The sequence below is a fragment of the Empidonax traillii genome, unplaced genomic scaffold (genome assembly GCF_003031625.1).
Source record: "Empidonax traillii isolate 1590-97213 ecotype Southwest subspecies unplaced genomic scaffold, ASM303162v1 scaffold23:size2178997, whole genome shotgun sequence".
Taxonomy (NCBI): Eukaryota; Metazoa; Chordata; class Aves; order Passeriformes; family Tyrannidae; genus Empidonax; species Empidonax traillii.
This window is the reverse complement of record NW_020955216.1, coordinates 986,583-1,003,651: the sequence shown is the minus strand read 5'-3', so window position 1 is coordinate 1,003,651 and position 17,069 is coordinate 986,583. Positions and strand designations below refer to the sequence as shown.

The 17,069-nt window shown below is 43.7% G+C and overlaps 1 long non-coding RNA gene across 7 annotated transcripts in view; it reads left to right on the top strand.

Moving 5' to 3' along the window:
- Positions 1–15,553, top strand: part of LOC114067752 — a 31,343-nt gene extending 15,790 nt beyond the window's left edge. For 3 of the 7 annotated variants that reach the window (XR_003573458.1, XR_003573457.1, XR_003573456.1), the window contains 3 exons: positions 3,282–3,424; positions 13,720–15,334; positions 15,478–15,553. This is a non-coding gene — a long non-coding RNA (uncharacterized LOC114067752). The remainder of the gene's footprint in view (positions 1–3,281; positions 3,425–13,719; positions 15,335–15,477) is intronic. The other 4 variants (XR_003573465.1, XR_003573459.1, XR_003573460.1 and 1 more) reach the window with 4 other exon arrangements.
- Positions 15,554–17,069: the final 1,516 nt, after the last annotated feature.

Genomic DNA, 17,069 nt, shown 5'->3' with positions numbered 1-17,069 from the left:
GGCAGCCCTTGCAGACAGGCTGTCAGCCTTTATGGATCACTAGTGTGCCTTAGACAAGCAATTTCTTATACCAAAAGATTTAGTAACCCTACACCATTTGTTAAATGAAAAAATCAAACTTGGTTATCTTGCAAAGTAACAGTGAAGAACAGTCTGAAAGGTAAGGGAAAGGGATGTCAAGGATTTATCACTGGATTAGGGCTGGAAAGGACCATGAAATGTTCCTCCATCTCTGGAGACAGTTGATATTCTTATGGAAATGTATTCCAGTGCTTAATTACACTTTTTATTTGAGACTAGGTTTTTCCTTTACTTAATCTAAATCTCCCTTACTGCATTTCATATCTACTTCTACTTTTTTTGTGTTCCATGAATATGGGACAAGGTTTTCACTCTTTGTCACAACCTCCTCAGTATCTGAAGGCTCTGTCCATGTCTCCCTGCTGCCTCAATAAGCCCCTCCCCTATTTCTTTCTTTCTTCAGGGTAGACAGATGTGGGGTGGCAGTGAGGATAAGGGACTGATTAACATGGGATGGCAAGGGAGGAACACTGGCCAGCTTGGAGGGACAAGGTGGTAAGGAAAGAAACATCAACGGATGGAACCAAATAACACAGTAGGGGGTTCAAAACTCTTCACCAAATTACTAATGGTAAAGAAGCAGAGTCCCACAGTTTGACTGGAAACTCAATGGGAAATTAATATTAAAGTTAATATAGAAATACACATTAAAGTGCAGAGCTCCTCTACAAAGGAGCTCTTAAGTCAGCAGACAGCATTGTAAATATTACACTGAAATATTTACCTGATGTAGTTCAGAATATTTTTACTACTTGGATGTCTGTGTTTATGATTATTGTGTCCATGTGCTCTGGGATCCCGTTCTGCTGTCCCTTATGGCTGTCAGGGAACCCTGGAGCACTTTACCCACATTTACAGATCCTTCACCTGCGCTGAGGGCGATACAGAGAGCGCGTGGCAGATTCTGTCAGGAATGTCCATGGTCACAGTCATGGCTCTGCCACATGGAGGGCCCTGTCTCGAGGCTGAACACTTTCATCATAAAATGTCTGCAGAATGAAATGGCTGAGATAATTTGAGAGGGGGAAATGCCTGTGGCCTTTCCCCCACCCCATACCTTTCCGTGTTGGACAATATGCTGACAGAAAAATGCCTCAGTGGAAAGTTGCTCAGCTTGAAGAGTGTGTCCTGTCCCACTGACTGCACTGGGTATGGGAAAGAATGCTGGGTCTGGGGTATGTTCCTATTCTGTTTCTGCTGTGAAAAGTCCATAATCTGAGAGACAAATATTAGAATTATCTTTAGTAATTGATGTTAGAATTCATCCATTGATGACTGCTGTGTTTGGTTTTAGTCTTTGCTGTTTTCTACTTTCAAAGATTCCTTTTCCCAAATCAGGGAAAAAAAAAAAAAAAAAAGAAGGAGTTTTCTCAGTGCTGCTGTCTATTGACATTCAGCAGAATAACTGCCCTAGAGTTAATTCCTCCTCTTAAGTAAACTGCTTCAGTCAGGGCTGTTAGCATGGAGGATACTGGCATTCCTGTTCACTGAACAGCAGTCCTCCAGGATCCTTCCTTTTAAAGTGAATTTAGTATATGTACATGTGTACTTTTCAACAAATGCAACAAATAATCCAGACGAACCTGGGAGCCTGCTAGTGAGTCATATGCAAACTGAACCAAAAATATTTTAATCCTGGAGTAAACATTTATGAAATGTCTTTGCCACCCTTTGCAAAGGGATAAGGTGGTCATTGAGTGTGCTACAAAGTGCATCCAAGAAAGAGCTGAAATAATACTTTTTTTGTACTTTGAATATTTTGGCATTATGAATAATAGTGTAAATCAGATAATGTGTTAAAGCCTTGCAGTCTCTTCCTTTCAGTTGAAGGCCAGTTGTGTCAGGTGCCAGCCATCCTCCTCCAGAAAAGAGGTTTCTGTCCCTCAGAATCCCCCCTGCCACAGGCACTGTTGTGGGTGTGAGCTGGAGAACACTCAGACTTCATAGTTTGAGATGCAATTGTTTCAGCTATAAAAACCCCGTCACACACTGTATCTCAAACAAGTACTGCAGAAGGAGGACTTTGCCTGAGTTCTTTTTGCCTGTTCTATATAAACAGAAAAATCAATGGTCTTTGTTCTTTTACTGAGGGGAAAAAAAAGTATTTTCCCGCCTGGGAGGGCTAATGGGATACTCTGGTGTGCAGCACCATTTTGGCGGTGAGGGAGGTGTCCCCACTTGATCTCTACATACAGAAGTCTTCACCCAGCCATTTATGCTGCTTCTGGGTCAGAAAATTCCACGTTCTGGCCCTCCTGCTCCATTGCTTTACTGAGCCTCTGTGGGATCCTGTGCAGCACAGGAATACTGCCTCAAGGAGGGCATGACTTGGAAGTTGTGCCCTTTTCACTGGCCAAAGGGCTGGTGGGGCTGTGGCACATCCCTATAAACTTGGCTGCAAAGGCTGAATGTTCTGATGGCCAGTGACAGGCATGTGAGCCTTCCAGGTTGTGTCTGAGTCCCCACCAGAGTCAAATCCAACAATACCTGTCTGCAAAGCTAACAGTTTGGTAGCTTTTTTTCCTAGATTTCAGGCCAGCATGATCCAATAACCATTACTTTGGTCTCTTGCACATCTTTCTGAAAAACTAAGCATGTCACCTCCTCAGAAATGAGAGGAAATGGGATAACCTTACACCTAAATTGACATGGGCATGTCTTCTGTCTTTCCTCGGTGTTTTACCATTACATGTTTTATGTGGCTCACCTTTCACACTGACAAAAGAGACAACAGATGTACGTTTGTTTTTTATTTTCTAGAACGCATGACTCCTTTAGAGCAGTTCTGTCACTTATCTTGCCAAATATTTAGCGGTGCTCAGTATGTGAGGCTCTTCAGGAAGAAGATGACAAGATTTCTCATTCTTGCTGCCTAGAATTTAAACAAATTCAAAAAAATTGATGTATTAAAGAGGAAGTGGAAATAATTGACTGGTGCTGGGAGCTAAATCACTGTTTCAGTATGAAGGAATACTGGCCTGGGTTGGTGGAGCTGCCTCAATGCCAAGCAATAACATCAGTTTCCATGTTGGATATCATGACAGTCTGTTGCCACTTTTCAGAGGACTATAACTGAGTTTTATCATAATAGTGGCTCTCAAAATCAAGGGAGTTACTGCAGTAGCAGCCTTGCAAACAATTACACCCACTGTTTATTTTGTGTGTGTATATTTACCTTCTTCTCTTCTCCTCATCCTCAGAGGGCCAAGTTTTTATCAGTGTTTTTGCAGAGTGGAACTGGAAGTTGCTGCCACACTCCAGCCAATAACATCGAGCACAGGGAAAAGTCCCTGTGTCAGTGGCACAGGGAGAGCAGGTTGTGGCACATGAGGAATGTGAACAGGTAACTGCTGTTTCTGCTTATTCTGGTGCAGGAACCAAACAAGGACAATTGGTTTACAAAAAGAAAGGGAAATACTTTTTTAACAACATCTAGTAAAATTTACAGAATTCATTGTAAGAGCCAAAATCGTAAATGCATTTTTGTGCCACAATTTCCATGGCCTGAGAATCAGATGGTGACAAATCATCATATGAAATGATAATTCCAAGGAATAGTGTGCACAGGTACTAATGCACTCAGATTTTGGTGCCATCTTCTTCTGTCCTGCTAAATTTAGTTTCAACTCAAATTATTCAGGAAGAGAGAATACTGCACTGGTCCCTCAAACTGAAGAGATGGAAGATAGTTCTGGACAGTGCTTCAAGAGTGAAAAATGTAATTTGATAACCTATGTACAACACATAATTGCTTAAAAGCCCACTGGAGGTGGAGGGCACGTTAGTTGTTTCCTGGCACAGGTGGGTCTCTGACCAGGGTTTGGCACTTGCCCTGTCTCTCCGGTGAAAGTGTGGGTGTTTCCAAACTACACCAAAAAAGTTGAGGGGAAGAGAGGAGCTTTGGACTTTCCTTTTTTGATAGTTTCTTAATATTACATCATCATTGCTTTATCCATCGTGTTTGTCCATCCCTTGCTCCAAGCAAAGATGGGTTGCTGTTGGCAGAGGGGTTTTGGTGTAGCCAGGAATAAAACAGTGTATTTTGCAGCCTGTTCTTTATTCTCAGTTCAGGATTTACAGACTGTTCTCTGCAATGTGGTAATGAGATCTGGGATAATAATGTCAAGCTGTATCTAAACAATTGGATTAAAGCAAGCCCTTGGAATAGGACAGAGGTTGGTGTAACTTGCTGGATCACGTGGCCGATTGCTGGCCAGTTCCCTAGGGACAAAGTTTTTCCTCCTGGCAGAGCTCAGCAGCTAGCTTTCAGATTCTTTCAGGATCAGCATTTTGTATCCAATGTTTTAAAATGTTTGGAAAATGCAGCATAAGGGAGATTGAAGGTGTTATCTTTAATTGGACTAACTTAAAAAATTAATATTGAAAAGCTTTCTCCTCGTTGTGTTGCTATTGACCTGATGTTGAGAATAGCTTGTGCTGATCTGGGGGAGAGAAGGGAAGGATATTTTGCTTTCTGTTTTGGATTTTGGGGAGACAGGAGAGTTTGGATTTGTAGAGAGAACTGAGGAAGAAGTCATGGAAAAAATGGGGAAAGAGTCTTTAATTTCTTGTAACCACTATTATGTTAGAAAAAAATGGTCTGAGCATGAATAGGGAATATTTTCAAAGGTGTTTCTGTGTGTTGGGCTGCCTGTGACGATTTGTTCATGGATCCAGCTGGGAAAGATTCTTCAGCCAGCATGCAGGTGTTGGTAACATCTGTTTGTCAAGTTCAGAACCAGGAAGGTCTGAAAGGTGGATGGACCTTTTTTTCCCCCTGGTAAGGTTCCTTTGCTAATCACAGCTCATTCTACTCAGAAAGTGATGGCATTATGGAATGGAATTGCAATTGCCTGCTTTGACCTCAAAATATTACTTTGTCATCCTTGCCTTTTTCTCTCCCTTTCTTGGAAAATTAACATTAGATAAGAGGTAGATTCTTTTCTAGCTTATTCATTAGCAGCAGCAGCAGTGTTGTTAATCATGTTTTGATTGTAGAGCCTGTATTATGAGTGGCCAGAGAACACAGAATTAGTTTCAGATTTTCATAGCTAGAAGGTGGGAAAATCCTCCTCTGGGTTGCAGACTAAGCAGATTTCCTCTGGAGATCATTGAGGCACAATAAACTGCAATTTGGATGCTTATTTTTATTATAGCTTTGTTCTCCATGCACAGATTTTACTGTGGGAAATATATAGCCCACTTCTTGGAGGGTCCTGTTCTCTTTCTATATATATACCAGCTTCAGCTGGTAGAGTTTTCTGTTTTCTTCTTTTTTTTTTTTTTTTTTTCAATCTTCAAAAAATAGCCAGAATGTTCCAGAGGAGCCCTTAACTGGCTTTTTGTGTCTTCCTATGTGAGTTAGGAGCCTGCCAAAACCTACAACCATCCTCCCTGGGCAGCACTCAGCAGTGAGCAGGGTGAGAGCTGGTTACATGGCATCATAAATAACTTCAACCTTTCTTTTTCTTTTAAGTTTTCCAATTTATTTAAATTTGCAAAAGTGTTTTGGTTTTAACCAGCTAATAAACACTGTGTCTGTCTGTGACTCAAAATACCTGATGCATGTGCTAATAAAAACACCACCTTGAGTGCATGAGTAGGAGGGAGTGTGGCACTGCAACTCTGTTTATCTTGCCAATCCCTCCCATCATCTGCTCTCGCCACCCCAACGTGCCACGGTGCCCTATTTCTGACAAACTGAACCGAAGGTACCAATTTGCCTGACGCTGTTTTCTGACTTGCTCAGTCTTCTGGCAGAGCCCTCCTCAGAGTCTGCCCTGCATTGCCTTGATGCTCTTTTGTCCCTCTCCAAGTGCACGGGGGTTTTTTGTTGGTCACTGGGATACCTTCAGCATTACAGGAGTGTTTCCAATACCAAATTTTACTCCTGGTGTCTATATTAAACTCCCTCAGGTCTTCCTCGTGATTTCTTCTTCTGAAGTCAGTTTACACATGTTCCTTCGGGCTTTTTGCATCAACACTTGATAAGTACTGTGTGTTGATAAGATATGATAGCACATACCCGAGGAATCCCTGGAAGCACAGGGCACACATTTCACTGCGTGGTGACAGACACACCATGTTTAAGATGATCAGAAGCAGGGCAGACCCTTCTCAGCCCTGATTTCCATAGAATTTAGTGGAAACTTCAATGTCTGATGAGGAATTTGAGGTAGAACATGAAACAATCCTTTTCATCCTCAGCTGAAGTGTCAGTATTCATTTTGTCCTCAGTAATTAAAGAGAATTTCTTGTTTTTCTTGCTCTTTCAAATCTGTATCAGTAGGATCTTTGGAGTAATTGCTCAGAACAATAACGTGGAAATAGAACATCACTGATCTCCTGGGCTGGGAGATTTGTGAAAGGGAATGAAAAGAGGGAAAACTTTCCTGCCAGAGCTGCAGCTGTGTCTGAGCTCGGCGGGGTCTGAGCAGGGAAAGAGCAGCTCTACATCAGCCTTGAACAAAATAAATTTGTGAATTTGCTGTTTGTGAGGAAGTTGCACAAAACGGGAAAGATGAAGCTGTTAAAAAGTCTGATAAATTTCAAGGAACTAAGTAACTAGTGACAGAGAAATGGGTGCAAGAAATATTTACAAAGAAAACAAACATAAGTAGAGAGAAAAACAGGCAAGGATTTAAATATATCATAAGCACATCACAACTAATTCATCTGATAAAGGAAGATACAAGACACAAGAAGTGATTGATGTAGCTCAAAGATTTGATGGTACAAAGGCGCCTTTACTTGAGACGATGAAAGGAAATAGGGCAAAAAATCAGAATATTGAGGATTATTTACAATGTAGAGAGAGGGACAATAATCAAAAAGGCTGAGTAAATTGTAAAACAAAATAAGAAATGGCTTATGGTGTATGAGGGGGGAAATTAAAGAAATCATTACTAAACAGAGAGTCAACCAGGAATCTGAAGTGGATGAGCCCTGAACTGATTTCATAAATGGGCCTTGACAAAGGGGAAACCACAGCAGCACAAGGCTATCTGTGAGTAATGGAGACATTTCGCAATGTGGGGTGTTAATAGAACACTTGGAAAGGAAGAATCTAAATAGAAAACCAGTTCTACCCATAATATGTGTCCTTAATTTTAAAGAAATTAATTTTTTTCCCCAAAACTTGGGAAATTATTTTGGAGGATAATAAACTGCTGCGATAGCAAGGAATTGCAGAACCCACGCAGGACACTCCTTTTCCTCCCGTCAGAAAAGGGATTCAAGTCAGTATTTCAGTACATGGTAAAATATTGTCCAAATTTTTCTAGCTCATGATCTGCAAAGCATATTCCCTTAAAAGCTGTTCCTCTTGGAATCGTGTTTGCCACCTGGGCAGCTCTGCTGAGGTACCTCCTGCTTGCAGGCAGAGCGGCCTGGATGCTTGTTCCAGTCTTTTTAGTAAGTGGGGATGACTGGGTACCTAAAGAAGTAAAATAGCTTCTTGTTTAAGGTGTGTTGTTTCTGTAAGTTTGGATCACCCAGGTGGGATTTATTCTGCTGGTGAATCTTCAACAGAATTAACGTTTACTCGGCCACAGGAACATAAATCCTGATGGAAGTCTCAGGTACCAGCATTGCATTAAAGAACATGAGGTTTGCACTTACAGGAAGAGGGTTTTTTTAAACATCTAATACATTGTAGGTGCCACACCAGAAATAAGTAAAATATTTTTATCCATAACTTCTGATCAAGGATTATATTGTATTTGAAAAGAGGGACAGTGTTGCAGAATTCCATCAAATTGGATGTAAATTTCTCAATTATTTTTGTATTAATTCCTGCATGTGAGATGGCAAAAGTGAATTCAAAAGGAAGTGAATGATGTGAAGAAGGAAAATGTGATCAGATCTAAGATTTTCCCCATGCTGTTCTGTAGAGCACCCAGACAAAAAAAAAATAAATTGTGAAATTAGTGCAAAGCACTGGCAGTTGGAAAAATGATGGAACAGTTGCTGGGAGATTAGTAAGTGTGGATACCAGGCAATGTCATTTCTAAAATAATTTTTCTGAGTAAAGCTGCATTTAAGGCCTGGAAGTAATGATTTATGAAGAAATATGAAAAGAATTAGATGTGTTTAACTTGGCAAAATAAATGAAGAGTGTTGTTCTTGTCCACAAGCATATGAAGAGCATAAACAGAAACCACGGAGCAGAATTGCCTTGGACAGGGCCTAAGGAATGCAAATGAAATGTATTGTGATCATAATGCAAGAAGGAAAATGTATCTCAGATATCAGGTAATATCCTCCATTAGCAAGATTTATGAGACCCATCATGATGGGAGTATGAAGGAAATGATGGAAAGTCCATTGACTGAGTCAACTGAAATGGGATTAGAAGATGTAGAACAGTTCAGCCCTGAAAAGAAAATTGTCACATGCCCAACAAACATTGCAGACTTGTTAGACGGTGGCACAACACAGATATATTTCAGCGTTTTCCCTCTTTTGTCAGAGATACAGGCTCTGTGAGGATGCAGGTGGGCAGTCCCCGTGCGAGTGTGCCTTGATCATGCTTTTGCTTCTCTCAGCTGAAGTTCCACCCCAATCTTGTAGCAAAGGGTGGTGTTCATAAACGATAGTGTGGTAACATGCTCCTTCACCCCATGAGTGTCCCTAGACCCAGAGGGTTCCACTGAGAAACAGGACAGAACATCTTGATGTCCCTTTACTGTCCAGCTCTCAGGTGCCTGCCTGGAGGGCTCCCAGACTCCAGGTCTCACTTCAGAAGTTTGGGAGTGTTGATTCTGGTTGCCTGGCGCTGTGTCAGAGAACTCTGGCTCTGGCTGTCTGGTGATAAGCCTAAGTGGTAGACTTGGAAGGGGTCCCATTCTTTTTCACCTTCAGCAGCTTTCTGGGGAGTTGGCTGCTGCCAGGGCTGAGGCAGACGGATGGTTTGACATCCAGCACCAAGTGTTTCTCTGGCACTGTTCCACATCCTATATCATGCTCAGCACAAAAGAACCTTGGAGTTTACTAAGCCCCTATCCACAGCTGGCTTCACCACAGGCTCTGGGGTCAGTGCTCCTGTCGTGACAGCAAGTTTTGTTTAGAGCCTTACCTGAGAACATGACTGCACTGTTCAGCTCCTGAAGACATTCTGCATCGTGGTGGCTGGTCAGGTTTTGCCTCGTCTTAGCTCCTTATAAATGCCAATGTTGGCACTTCCCTTGTGCCACATCACCAAGGCTCAGCCTTCAGTAATTTGCCATTTTCCCTTCAGGGAATCTGAGGCGCCTGCACAGAAGTGTTTAGAAGAAGTTGTAGGTTCCTTGTGGACCTAGATCAGTGGTCTCCACAGTGCAATGTACAAGACTATCTTTTTTTTTTTTTTTTACAACTAATATTTTAAATTTTTTCTATTTTCTTATATTTTAATATTTAATATTTTTTCAGTTAATAAATTTTTTAAAAATTATATTATGTTTATTTCATCCTTATCCTTTGCAAATGTCTATTTTTGTGTATGTTTTATAAAGTACATAATGGATTAGTACATGAAGATAATGTATAGATAAATATACACACATTGGCATGCACACTTAAGATTTTTTTACTCATGGAGACTTGGAGACTGCTGATCTAGATGTTCAGAGAAGGATGGGGATGATGGCCGTGGTACAAAGATCTTCCACAATTTGAATCCTAAAGACTGATATGAACCTTTCAACAGGGAATATGACATAAAGACATACAATAATGTAAAAACCCAGTGTGATGCTGCTGGGAAGCTCCCTGTGTTGTCATGTAGGTGCATGAACTCTTCCTCACACCCACTGGGGTATACTTTAGCCTTATGTAAATCCACAACTGCTGTGTAATTAAATAACATGATTAATCCTGCCTTCTCTGCCTGGTTCCTGTGTCTCACTGCTGGGTCCAGCCTTGTTCCCTGTATCTATCTGCTCTCATGGAGCATCTAGGCCTAGTTTGGACAGTCAGGCAACCACAAGTCCTGGAACATCCATGCCCAGAAAGGGGACAAACGCAGCTGGTTCCACCCACGGGCTGGTGTCCTGTTTTCAGCTGTAATTAGTAAATACAGCCACAGTCTGATCATTCAGAACTTTAATTTATATTTATTATGGTTTCATACCCGTGGCCCAGGGCTTCAGCAGACTCATTTATAGTGCCACCATCATGGCTCTGCCTTCGCAGGACATGGAATGGGCTGAATACAGAAAAGTGGTGTCAGTTTTCACACTATCAGGTCTCTGATTGGCACCTGCCATCTGATCTTTCTCTGAGGCAAAGAACACAGCCAGGTCTCGGCAGATTTCCTCACACAGTGCAGACATCATGTACCTGTTGCCAGAGTTATGTGCTGCCAAATTTCCAGCCGTCTTTCCAAATTAAGATGTTAGAGCTTTCCTTACCTATGATAAGTCATTAAAGATCGCTCAATTACCCTTGCATTGAGCCTTTTTTTTAAACTCAAGCTTACTTTACTGAAAGGCATCCTGTCTTGATTTGGAGATATTAAAAGATGAAGAATCCTCGTTCCTTTGATAAGGCAGGGGTTTTAATGTCTAATCATTCTCACTATAAAACTGTGCCTGATTTCTAATTTAAGCTGGTCTGGCTTCAGCTTCCAGCAATTGGTTCTTGTTATGCCTTTCTTGGCTGGATTAAAGAGCCCTCTAGGACCTGGTATTTTCTCCCTTTGAAGGTACTTATACATCGTAATCAAGCTATCTCTTGATCTTTTTAATAAACTAAACAGATTGAGCTCCTTAAGCCTCTCGTTCCGAGGCAGCTATTCCAGTCCTCAAATAATTTTTATGACTCTGCACTGTCTCCAATTTTCCTGTGTCCTTTTAAAAATGTGGACACCAGAAATAAAGCCACTCAGGGAATTTACAGCCAACTGTTTGTCCCTTTTTCCAAAATCCTTGAGATTCTCTTATTTCCATGCTATGGGTTCTCCAGTCCATAGAAGACTTTCTTGCTCCTAGAAACGATGACTGCTGATGTAATTTGCTCCAGGTGAGCCAGAAGTGCTCCCAGGCAAGTAACCTAGCACCAAAAAAATGGGTGGACCTTTGCCCCGATCAGTGTAACTGTTCTTAGACTTTTTTTTTTGCCCACTTGTAGGAGCTATTTCAAATCATTAGTGTTTTGGAACCAGGACCTTTGTGTGTTTTACATTCTAGGAGAACTCGAGCTGTTTGGGGTGGTCCAAAATCGCTATAGACTGTAACTGAGCCTGTTCATTCTTACAGAGGAAACTGAGGCTTCTGCCACCCTTCAGAAGTGATCTCAGTGATCAAAGAGGTGTTTTGGTTCTGGCATCGGTCTTAGGAGGTAGCACAGGTGGATTGGCCAGACTGGAGAACAGAGTTCAGGAACCACTTACACTTCTCTAACGAGCTTGGGAAGCTACCCTGGTTTGTACAGGGAATGATGCTGTCTGTGAGGATTTTCTAAACCTGTCTAGTGCTGCTTCTACGACTCAATTGTTGCTTTGTTGTTCGGGGTTTTTTTCCCCTGCAATATATTTATGTTTATCAAAGGGATAGTGGATGACCACTCCTCTCCCCACTATAAAGGAAATTTTCCAGGTGTTGCCTTGGTGAACCTATTTCTGTTGAAACCCACTCATCCCCTTTTGGTCCCCTTTCCAATCCTGTCCCTGTTATTAATCACAGTTATCTTCTGCTGACTATAAGCAAACTGGAGGCCAGATTTGGGATACTGTGTGTTGACAATATTAGGCATTTTTTTCTGTTGCACCAACCAGCCTCCAAGATATTTATCCTTGCAATTATCTGCCGGGTAGGCAACAGCTATTCCCTGGTTTTAAGACAGGGAGGAGAAGCTACGGTATGGGAAGCTTCAGTAGGTCAGGGCTTGAACTCACATCTTCTAAATCTGGGGTAATTGTGCCTCCTCTCTGTTCTATCTTTAAAAAATAAAGCACACACGTTAGTTCTGAGGCTCGCTTTCATCTGCACCGTTCTGCCTTCAGAAATCCTCACTCCTCCTCGCCGCACTGCGGTCGCCCTCCAAGAATTGCACAAAGGCTGTCGCTTCGGCTTGCCATCATCAAACATTGAGGAGAAATAAGAACAATTACAAGTTTAATATTAAAAGAAGCAATTTCATTTCCTTTCTGGAGTCGGTGTCATTTTTTAATGCTACCTGAAGAAGCAGAATCCCTTGTGCCTGGTGAACGGGGTGTGTTTACATTGACTCGGGTCTCAGCCCCAGCATGCGATAGGTGGGAAAGGGGCCACTTGGGCCGCTGGTGGGTCCTGGGAGCCCCCCACGCCCCGCGGGCGGGCCCTGCGCTGTGGCTGCGTGATGCGCTCTTTTATTTCTAATTCACCTGCCCAACCGGGCCGTTGTCTTTTAATTAAACTGCAGGAAGGCAAGAAGAGCCGCTAAAGGCCGCCGGCTGTGCAGGGGCCGCTGCCCGGGCCGGGCCGGACGCGGTGCCAGCCCCCCCTCCGGCCCTGGCGCTGTCCCCGGTGCGGCCCCCGCGCCGCCCCCGCCCCTGCCCGGCCCGGCCGCTCCGGGCCCGCCCTGCGGCGCGCGCCGGCGGCGGGGCGGCAGCGCCCCCTGCTGTGCTGCGGCAGCGCCGCACGGACCCGGCCCGGCCCCGCCCGGGGTCCCCCCGCGGCCCCGGCCCCGCACCCCGAGTGCCCCCGCGGCCCCGGCCCCCCACCCGTGGTCCCACCGCGCCGGGCACCGGGTGGGACGCGCCCCCGTGCCCGTGCGCGTACCCTGTGCGGCCGTAGCGGTGGTGGAAACACGGCACAGCCACGGCGGTGCGTGCGGTGACAGCGGGGCAGGGACAGGGACAGGGACGGGACGGGAGCAGGAACAAGGACAGGAACAGGGAAGGGGAAGGAGCAGGGACAGGGCAGGAGCAGGGACAGGGGCAGGTGCCCGTTGCCGTGGTCACCGCTATGGGGGTGTTGGTGGCGGTGGGGTCGGGCAGCGGAGGTACTGCTGAGCCGCAGCCGTGCTGGTACTGCCTGGCAGGGGCTGTCTGTCACCTGGGGAGCTCCTCAGTGGGGCCGGGGGACTGTGGCCGATAGAACTGCTGCCTGATAGAGCTGCATCTCTGTGGGCTGGGCAGCAGCAACGCAGGGATGAGCTGCAAGCAGGAGCCACCGAGGCCCTGCATCAGATGAGGCTCCACAAGGTGTGAAGGGCAGTTGTGTGCTCTGACATTTCAGGTGACCCCTCCGTGCTCACCCTTCACCTTCCCAGAGCTCCCAGCTGGGATGTGGCCCTGGCTCCCAATCTGGGCTGGAGGGGAATGTCCCCTCCCGCTGCCACAGCACGCGAAGAGGCTGCTGGCTGTGCAGGGGAGAAAAAACCTGTAAGGAAGAAAAACCTTCTACAAATTGGGAAGAGCATTCTGCTTTGACAGAATAAAAATAAAACCTGGAATGGGAAAGGAAAGGCATGAAAGAGTTAGTGACAAAGTATCATGTACAGCTGGGGAGATGATGGGTTTATTGGTATTGCAGAGGGGGAGGGAGAAGCTGAGAGGCAGTGAAAACACAATTTGGCCTAAAATTGAATTTCTCTGATAAGGAATTTCAGAAGCGGCTGCCTCATTCACTGTGCGGCCAAATAATCATATGCGCTTTAATAATCTTTATTTTACAGGAGTACGTTGCCAGGGCAACAGAGTGTAAGCAGGAGCACAGCACCTTGCAGATCACAAAGGCAAAGCTGCAGAAAGAAATTTCAGCGAGTTTCTCTCTCCCTTTTGCAATGTAATGACGACTTATTTTTCATGCACTGATTTAATAATCTTATTGAAAGATCCTTTCCCTGTTTCTCTTATTCTTGTCTGTCTGGGCGCGGACAATGGTAAAAACCTGGAATTGTCAAGCCCACTGGGCTCAGCAAACTAACAGATGTAATATGTTTAGCATTTTTATGTAATTACTTTTTATTGCTATTTTACCCCTACTTCTATTCCTCCCCGGTTAGATGCTGCTTCCCTTCCATTCCGGCCCAATCAGGGGATGGAGAGGGGCTGGGGGAGAGTTGGTAATTGACGGCATTAATCGGGAATTATTAGTGGGACGTGTTTTCAGGGGTGGGGGTTGGGTGCAGAAAGAGACCTTTTAGGAAGGGTGAATTGAATTATGGGCGATGCAATAATGAAGCCTCTGGGCTGTGAGCTGCAGAGGACACTCATCCTCACAGAGCTCTGAGTGTTATTTGTCATGGGCTCTGCTCTGTGGGTGAAAAACAGTGCGTTGCCCTACTGACATCCTCTGGGTGGGGGAGGTCTCAACTAGCTGGGCTGAAAATGAAAGAAAAGCTGATTTGGGATGATTAAAAATGGAAACTTCTGGAGATCTTCGATGTTGGTTAGACAGGGAGCAGGAACGCTGCTACCAAACCCTCGGCAGGGCGCGGTTTGTGACCAGTCTGTCTCTTGTAAACATTTTGCCTCTTGTTCTTTCCCAAGGGCCAGGGCCGGGGAAGGAAGCGTGGGAAAAGCAATCTTTGCAGGCTGCAGAACTGGAGGTGGGGGAAGGCTCTGTGAGATGAAGTACAAACCCCGGGTTGTCTCACAGCGGCTGAAGAATTCCAAGAAGTTAGGAACAAAGGCTGTCACCTGAGCTCAGCAATGCTGGGGCACTGTGTGTGGCAGGTCTTGGGCTGGCACAAGGAAGCAGCAGAGTGTGTGGGTTTGGAGGGCTGACAGGGCAAGGCTGAGGGAAAGGGCACTGGGATGGGGGTTTGCAGCCTCAGCTGAGAATGTCACAGTTTTGTGGTGTGAATTCAGGCTCACTGATGTTGCTGACATGAAACCTTGCTTGAGGGTGCCAGTTCTTTAAAGCACAGCACATAGATTTACATGTTCTGCATTTTGCAAAATAATTACATAAAATAATATAGAATAATATATATAAAATTATATATTTTCTATATGTAAATAATATATGAAAGCCAAGCAGCGTTCTCCCTACAGAATTGCCTTATGCCAAACATTACTGGTTTTCTCTGAGTCAGCATCCCCCAAGTCACTGTGAATGTGAGCTGTTCCTTGAACCAGGGTTTCACAAAACAGCAAAAACTGCTTTGAGGCACATGGCAGAAATGGCTGGGAGCTGGATTCAGGAGTGGGAGGTGGTTCTGCAGAAAGCAACAGGGACCAAACCCTTGGACCAGGTGTGGGGACAGTTGCCTGAAAGAGAGGAGAAAATTCTGCTTGGAGACCTGGATATGAGGCACATAACTCATGGATTTCCTGTGTCTCCAGGTTCAGAATGTTTCCAGTCCTGTGGAAGCTTTAATATCAATGTGGTGCTTGGAGTCTCATTATCTCTGGTGTCTAACCATTGTACAGACAAAACCCAGAGTTCTGAGGCTCAGTTACAATTCTGTTGTTTTCTTAAAAACCAGATAAGCATTTACACCTGAGACATCAGAGTCCAGGGAGTGAAGAGCAGCCTGGCTGCAGGGACAAGGGCATGTTCAGAGTGAGGGGAGCAATTAATGCATTGATATGTTCAGTTTATTAAAATTTGTTTATAAATCAAGTGTAAGGATATTGTACTGTCACTAACAACTTCAGCTTGGCTTTTAGAATATTTACAGTGCTAATCCTAGACAGCATGGGGTCAGAAAATGCTGTAGTATAAAAATGACTCAAGATTCTCCAACAGAATAAGGTGCATTAAATATATATAATATAGAATGCTATAATATACCCTCTATATAACATTATATATATATAAGTATATATATATAAGTATATATAATTATTCATAGTTTTGAATGTGTATGTAGATCAAGTAGTTTAGGAACAATGTTTTAACATTGTAATAAGAAGGAAAAATAACACCTTTTTTTTCTAAGCAAACATATCCCAGGTTTCACCTTCCTGCTACTAACCAAAGGAATTGGCAGTGATATAACTACTGCTAAATGTTTTATCTGGTTAGAAAACTCAGTGTCAGCAGTGCCTGGTGATGAACTATCCTGTTGTTCCTAATCTGGAGACATGCAGGATTTTCTACAGCCATTTTTATAATTGTCCCTTTTTTTCATGGCCAGATCTGATTACTAAAACAAATATTAACTAGGCCATATTTTTGTTATTAAAAAAAGGCTTTTCATAAAGCAAGGCATGATTATTTACAAAAACATTTCTACTGAGTGTAAAAGCAGATAAGCATCGTTCAAGTTGTACACCTAAAGCTTTTCTATGGCATGTAGGGTCAGGAGAGGGGATAAAGGCAAAAACCTGGCTGTAAGATTCCAACACCATTTGTCTTTTTTCCTACAAACCTGGAATCTGCTTCATCTTGGAATATTTTTTTAAGAATAATATTGTTTCTTTGTGCTCCCATAATATGACAAATATTTGGAAATCAGTTTATGCAGAAGAGGGTTGTTTTATTCTATAGCTGTATTTAGAGGAACTATGGAGTAAAGCCCTTCTCTGCTTCTACCTTTATGTTTAGCAGAGAAACCAGAAATGAAGGAGCAGCTTGTTGCTTTGACAGTGTTTGAGGAAAAACCTCCCTTTCCCATGGCTTCAGAGAGTTGGAGACAAGGTCACGCTGGTCTGAGGAAAGCCAAATAGCTTCTGGAAATCCCAAATCAGACTGACACTGCAAGATCTGTCCATCATTTAAATTTAGATGAAGTCACCTTCCACGTTACTTTCACTGATGTTTAGGACTCTTTCTTTTTATTTTGTATTGGCTGGCTTCTATGAAATCCAACAGCTCTCCTCCTCTAAGCTCTAGCCAAGGAAATCTCCACAGATTTTGTCCTCTGCGCAGAACCTCATTTCATAGAGACTGAACATTGATTCAGATAAAATATGTAGATACAGAATCTCCCTAGAGCAGTCTTGTAAGGAGCCTGCAGGAAGGCAGTTGACTGCAACCAGACTGGGCCACAGAAAGAACCCTGGGACAAGGTGAACTGCCAACTGCCAGACACTGGACAATATTTCTATTTTTTGTTGGCTTAGGAGACTGCAT